Source organism: Dendrobium catenatum, unplaced genomic scaffold (genome assembly GCF_001605985.2).
Source record: "Dendrobium catenatum unplaced genomic scaffold, ASM160598v2 fragScaff_scaffold_1022, whole genome shotgun sequence".
NCBI lineage: Eukaryota > Viridiplantae > Streptophyta > Magnoliopsida > Asparagales > Orchidaceae > Dendrobium > Dendrobium catenatum.
This window is the reverse complement of record NW_021319484.1, coordinates 1,877,057-1,884,608: the sequence shown is the minus strand read 5'-3', so window position 1 is coordinate 1,884,608 and position 7,552 is coordinate 1,877,057. Positions and strand designations below refer to the sequence as shown.

Below are 7,552 nucleotides of genomic sequence, written 5' to 3'. Positions count from 1 at the left end.
GGCCGGCGGAGCCGCCGGTGGCGGGATTGGCCTGGGGTGGCTGGTGGTGGACTTATTGGGGCCGGTGGAGGGGACTTGGGAGGAAGCGAGTTTGGTTAGGAAGAGAAGAAATCAATTGGGTTTAGGAAAAAGAAAATCCGGAGCTACACACCTCGAGCAACACCTCCAATAGAACTCACAAAGAGATCTACAAGTGCCACTTCCTCAAGAACTCACAAGAGATCTTGGGAATCTCGGAACTCACAAAGAGATCCTTCCACTTCCTCAAGAACTCACAAAGTGATCTTGGAAATCTCAAAACTCACAAAGAGATCCTTCTCCTCTCATGAACTCACTAACAGATCAAACAAGTAGAATAAAATTTCATTATCAATTCATCATCCCATTACACAAGAAAATGCCTCTAAATATAGGCCTAAGAAACTAAAACAATACACATATGCCCCTAAGGCTTACATAGGACGACCCTCTTAGTGAGGGTAAAAACGGAAAATTTATAATAAAAATTTAAAAATTACAAATAAAATATAAGATAACGTGGGACGATGGTAGTCGTTGATCTTCAGCTCCTCGGATAGCCATGGACGGCTGGATGTCCGCATCAATGGGACTGATTAACCTAGACATTTGCATGCTAGAGAATTGGAAAACAACAAAGAAAAGCATCAGATTTAGCATCAACGGTCCTGCAAACTTAATTTTAGATTCACATCGCGCTGGAATAGGGAATCTAGTCCTTAATGAAGAATGGATAGGCTGGTTCAACGTACTTAACTTTAGGTTCATAAGGCATGAGAAAAAAACCCCAAAAATTAAAAAATAAAATAACAAGGATAAATTGAGAAAATCTTATATTAGAAAGATGATAGGAGTAATATCTGTTGAATATAGGTTAACTTTTGATGTGTATAATGAAAGGTAGAAAATATACCAATAAGATGGCAGATAGCATTGATGTTTTAAAGAAATAGAAAGAAAAGGGCTACGCTAGAAGTAACATGGGCAAGAAATGTGCAAAATGATTCAAGCAAAATATGTTTAACAATTCATGAGCACATGTCAAGAACAAATAAAGAATGAGGATTCATAAAACTTGCCCCAAGCAGTTGGGATAAGGATTTTGATTCTAATGATGATGAGGTTTCAAGCAGATGCCATTATAAGAGCAAAATAATCAAGTATGACATTGAATGCAAATTTAGAAAAAACTGATAATGGTGAGAAAACAAAGTATACCTCGTTTCAAGCAGGTAGTTATATCATCAAGGCTGACCCATGAACAATTAGACTTTCCCTCCTCAGCCACAAGTCGAAAAGGACCCTACTCAAAACAGAACAGAATCATACCATAAGAAGGTAGGTAAAACTAGTAAGTTGCATTACTTCCAGCCTTCAAAATCAATCAAAGAGTACTTTCTTCATTGGTGTCGGACCAAGTTTTGGCAGAACAAAAATAATAATAATAAAAGATCACAAAATGTGCAGTGACGAACAGTTTGACTATGATCTGAAATCACTGAACTCTTCCTCCTTTGCATTGTAGCAAAATGCAAACAGGAAATTTTTTTGTAATTAATACAAGCTACATCATTTAGGAACCATGAACATCAAGAAACTGATTCCTCTAAAACTTATTGATTCCTAACTTCACGAATCTTATTAGGTTATGCAATTTGCATATATTAGCAGATAAATTGGTCAAATCTAAACTTTTAATTCCATCAAGCAACAGGAGCTTACTAATTAGGAACGATATGTAGCATCCATTGGTGGAGAGATTATTAGGCGGACTCAGCTCCAGATAGGGTTATGAGGGCGATCCCTAAAAAGATAATACAAAACCCAATAGAAAACAAGGGAAGGTCACCTTAAAGCTCAATTCAACCAACTTCACTTGTAACAAGTATACAAGGCCGCCTCAAACATGAAATTGCACAGATACATGCCAGAAACCCATAATTATAGAATATCAGATCCCCTTATAATCCAAGCTTGCTAATATTAAGGATCTGGGACACTTTAAAAAAGAAAATCTATCTACATATCTATTTTTATACTCTTACTACTAATAAATATATGACAAACGACAATAAAACTGTATGTCAAGCCACTTCCTTTCCACGTCCAACCTTTCACGTTTCAAACCTTTGTAATTTTCTCCATCATCAACACTTACCATCAATGCTATTCAACCATTGCTTTTAATGTCCTTCAATCAAGCTTATTTAGCTCAACGTAAAGAAACATCAGCAGAAAACCTTCAATAAAAAACAAAAGTTTGAAACCTGCATATAGATGCTGTTTTGATGATACCAAAAATCAGAATAAGCTGATTCAGGTTGTTCTATTTGATAGAGAATAGGGCTTGAAAACGTGGGTTATAACTTAGTTTTTGAAATTTTGCACCATAGTTACCAAGCCAACTTTATTGCTTCTATCCCACCATTTGATCTCTCATACTCCTCTTTAAAACTATCGACTATGATGCACCAAGATTTTATAATATCAAAGTGCACTGTCTGACAAATATAGGACATAACACACACACCTAACTCATGTCGAACGCCCCCACATGTGTCGAACTTGTCATTGATGAGTCTTAATAAATAAATAATAAATAAACAAGAAAAATGTAATAGACACGCATGTCATGGATTAATTGAAATAACAATCATGGGAATGGAGTATTTACAATAAGTAAAAGACTAAAAAAGGCATTTCTTTTCAGAAGGACAGCTAAAAGCCTAAAATATGCATTTAACAATTAATTTACATAAAATGCCTATTTTTATATGATTATTTTTGTTTATTTTCTACAAGAACAAAGTTAATTATTATTATTAAAATTAGATTAATATGGATTTTATGCTTATTTGATAAGTAAAATTATTATACAATGTTATTACATTGGCGCATTTCTAATAATAGACATTTCATGTTGTTCACGTCCTCATGTTCATCTCAATACATCATTGATTGCCATATGTCGATCGAATAGCCAACTGCCACTGCCAGCAGCATCATCATCAACTCTTACAAATGCACCAGCCTCACAAAGCAACCATCCTCAAGAAAATCTGACATTCCCCATTGTGCAACATCTATTTGTTGATTAAAATAAGAAAAGGGGTGTAATTGGATGATTTGAAACAACAAGACTTCCTCCATGCCTTCAAGGCAAACAAAATGAACTCAACTGCATTTTAAAGTCTTATTATTCTAGGCATAAAGGTTTTGGTTATTGTTCGCTTAGAAAAATACAACATGGATGCTTCAGGCACAAACCTCGCTTACGCAACCTTAAGGTCCTATTTTCCCTGAGATAAATTGAATTTTAAGTTAACCAGATTTTCCCTGAGGATAGTGTCAGAGTTTATTTAGATATGAGTTCTATTTCCAATGAGCACAAGCCCTCATAGTTAATTACCCCTCCTAACACGTAGAAGAGTACTTTTGATTAAGGATGAAATATATTTAGTTAGTGAAAAAAGTATAGATGTGTGTGCAACAGTGTGTGAATGTTCTAAACCCTGATTATGTGGGATGAAAGTAAACCCGATCAAGATCTCATGGTTCCGTCATCCCGGGAATATCGTTGGTTTCAGTCTACCAACACTAGCAACCGTTGATTGTAGTGTCAAGAGAACCTAATTAGCAGCAATTGGTTGCTTACTCTCAGAGATCCCAAGTAAACTGAAGTGGATATATATTAGCTACTTAGTTTGAGTAGGGACTTATGGCTCCAGTTAACAGTTACCCATAGTTTAGATTTTAATTGGGTCTTACAACCCCATTTAGGTGTTACACGTATGATTGGATTTTGGGTAAGGGCTTACGGCTTTCATTTGAAAGTAGCCCTAGTAACAGGTCTTACGACATTCCTTGGATGTAGCCCGAATAGCGGGTCTTATGTAACGTCCCACAATACCCTTTAACAGTATTGTAACGTATCACATGCATAAACATAATATTTTTCAACATCTATTATATGATATTTTTTAGTATTTGAAAATTTATATAAAACATCTAATAACATTTCATTTACTACAAAAACAGAAGCATCTAAAAGCTCCAAATTTCAGCAAACACATACTTATAGAGCCACTAATAAAAATCTCAAATAGTATCCAACAAACTATCTACATACCTCAGTTTTAGACTTACAAACAGAGCTAAACACTAGCATATAAAATAAAATAACATTGCAACTTATTCTTCAACAACCTTTTCCCTCTTTTTCCTGTAACAACCAATATAAAAGAAATTGATGAGCTATAAGGCTCAATAACTTATACAAATTTAAATAGCATTTAATTTGTATGATTCTAAACATTGAAATCATAAATTAAACAAATTTGATATTATTTATAAAACATCATAAAATCACATTTGGCATTAACAATTACTTCCTCTAAAGTATATATTGAATATCAATTTTAGTCTTTAAAAGATTTGGCTACACTTTCATAAAAGTATTAAATGGAGCTCAAGTAAACCTGACATTATCGTCATTGAATTACATAGAGGTTCATTTTGCCTCTTTAGGGGTCTCTTTTGCCTCATTTGCTATACAAATATCAAATTCTTTGGGGTCCCTTTTGCCCCACTTATAATACAGTGTCATACATGGGGACCCTTTTGGCATACTTGAAATTGTAAATTATATGTTATTTTATAGTCAAACTTTACTTTAAACTAATATCCAATACACTTCACATATTCATAGTTCATACTTTTTAAAACATGCTTTCATAACGCCTTTTCTATTATACTATTTGTATAAAGAAACTGTGTATGTCATATAAGGCCACTTAGATTATACGGCTAGGTCGTATGACCCATTGTCAGGCAACTTCTAAATTTAGAAGCCATAAGACTTATTTGAACATCCAAAACCCACTGGACATCTTAGCCTATAGGGCTAAGTTTAAAATTGCGCAATATGAGGCTCACCTTGAGGCCCGCCTTTGCGCAATTCCAAGAAAAAAAGCCTCGATGCTTACGCCTCGAGTTTTTGTTAAGAGGCTTGTGCCTCAACTTGGTTGAGGCCCGCCTCGCCTCACGCTATATATATATTAAAACTTACATAAATCTTGAAGTAAATGCCCGACATTTGACTCTATAGGAGAGGAGGAAGGGGAGAGAGCAGTTCATCATAATGATGATTCAAATGAAAAACCCCTTAGTGATGACAGTGCTGATGACTTATAAGTTCTTATGTGACATGTCATTGCTATTTATTTTTAGAAATTGGAATTATATGTTAATGAAAAGAATACTGGGATTTGGGAAAAATATAATTTTGAGTTGAACTATATTTCAAGTTGTCTTACTATTGGGATATTTTGATTTCACTTCATATCTTATGCTTTTTAAAGTTTTATATTATTCACTCATTAGTATATAAAAAATTTATCATTTTATGTTTACGCAATCTTTTGATTTTGAGGCTTACGCCTCAAAACGCCTTAAGGCTTACGCCTCGCCTCAATACCCGAATACGCATGCCTTCTATGCTCATTAAGGGGGTCTTACAACAGTCCTATAGACTATGATGCCCATTAAGGGGGTCTATAATTATGGTATTACCTAAATATTTTCCCTTAAAAACCGAACTTATAGCTTTCATTGAAAGTAGTCGGGGAAATTTTTTATGCATATTATTTCACTTAATATATATATTTAGTGAAATCGTTACCTGTAGGATTAACAGCTTCTATTAAAAGTGACCTATAGGGCTTCGGTTAGCGATGACATAGCTTTGCGCACTTCGCTCGCTTGACACTAGTGTTAGCATTTTCTTTTGCGCATAGTGGTAGTTTATGGCATAAAGTAGTAGCTTACTTTTCAATGTCACTTTTGTTCTCTCTAGCACTAGTTTAACATCACCAGCTATATTTAATACCTTGTATTAATGCTATTAACACTATATTTATTTGATTGCAGTTAGATTGTACATATAGCAGTTTAGAGAGCTCTCGGGTAACTACAATTGAAGCTACTTATGGGGGCCAGAGAGTGTGTCGAGAGTTAGTTTTGGAGAGCTTGTTGGAGAGCTGCTAGGAGAGCTCGTTGCTTGAAGAGCTTTGTTAGCTTATACTTAAGTTCTATTAGTGGAAGCATTGATTATATGCTCTTTAATTTTATTTGAATTTAATTGCTTTAATTAACCAATTAATTTAATTAATTAAATAAATGAATTTTTAATTAAAGTTCAATATTCAATTCATTAGTTTAAAATTACATATGTTAAATGTATATTTAAATTATTTAATTATTTAAATTAAATTGATTGCTCAATTATTCAATTTATTTAAAAGATTTTATTTTTAATATAAGTTTAAATTTAATTAAATGATATGAATTTTAATTAAAATTTCTATTTCGAATTTAGTTATTTAATTCCTCTTATTTAAATTAATTATGTTGGAGATTTAAACTTATATAAATAATTTTTCTATTTTCAATTAAGGCGTCTGATTTTTTTTATTTTAGCCCTAAGTAAATTTTAAATTGATTAAAGTTAAATTTTTAATTGACTTTTGATTTCTCAATTAATCAATCAAAGTTTAATTTTATGTAAAAATTAATGAACTTATAGGTTAATTTTATTTTGAATTAGATGTTTATTTTTATTTTAAATTAGATTGGTTGATTAATGTTAGATTTAAATTGATTCATATATTTTCTTTTTATCGATTAGATTTTTAGTTACTCAAATTAATTTAATTAAGGTAACAATTTAAATTTATTTTAAATTCTAAATTAGTTAGTTAATTTAAGTAAGTTAAAGTTTTAGATTTTTAGGTTTCATTTTAATATTAATTAATTGATCTAAATGACATATTTAGTTTTAGATTAATTATCTTATTAATTAAATGGTTTAATTAGAAATTTTGTCATTTAATTTATTCAATATTGCAATTATTTTCAAATTAAATCGGTCAGTTGAACATTTTCCAATCTTCCAAAAAAAAAATTCGACTAAGTCCAATATTTTTTTGAAAAAATTTTGGTAGCCTCCCGACATCCCCTCCCTGCGAGGGGAGGTAAGGGAAAGCACTTGCACTTTCAAACCCACACAGCATAGGATTCAACGGCCAAGGGCTTTGGACATTGTTTGTTCCTGGAAATGGTCTTCGACTCCTCAAATCAGTGATTGCAGTGTTTGATTTGACGATTGCGATGTAATTCGTTATTAATGGTTGTAACAATAATTATCAGTAATATATATGTATATTAATAATAATAATAACAATACTATATAATACATCCTCTCTTTTTTTTTCCTCCTTACATTTCAAGAAGCAGGGCTAATAGTGTGGATTTACTTAAACGCTTGCGCAAGCGCTGACGCAAGCGGAAGGTTTAGATCAGATCTCCAGGGGGAAGGTGTTGAGCGTGTTCGAATTTCAAGACCTGGACAAAGATCACACTAGATTACTCACGTGCAATGTGGCTTCGTGCGGCTTCCGTATGCGAGTGTCGTAATCAATGCGGAAGGGCAAGGGGGAAAGCCTCTGGATTCGGGATCGAGCGTAGACGAGCAAAC

The 7,552-nt window shown here is 33.1% G+C and overlaps 1 long non-coding RNA gene across 1 annotated transcript; it reads right to left on the bottom strand.

Annotated features, from left to right (window-relative positions):
* Positions 1-340: 340 nt before the first annotated feature.
* On the bottom strand, positions 341-1,684 carry LOC114580434. Its single transcript, XR_003701827.1, has 2 exons — positions 1,237-1,684; positions 341-634 (listed from the first exon to the last, which is right to left on the bottom strand). It is a non-coding gene; the product is annotated as an uncharacterized LOC114580434 (long non-coding RNA).
* Positions 1,685-7,552: the final 5,868 nt, after the last annotated feature.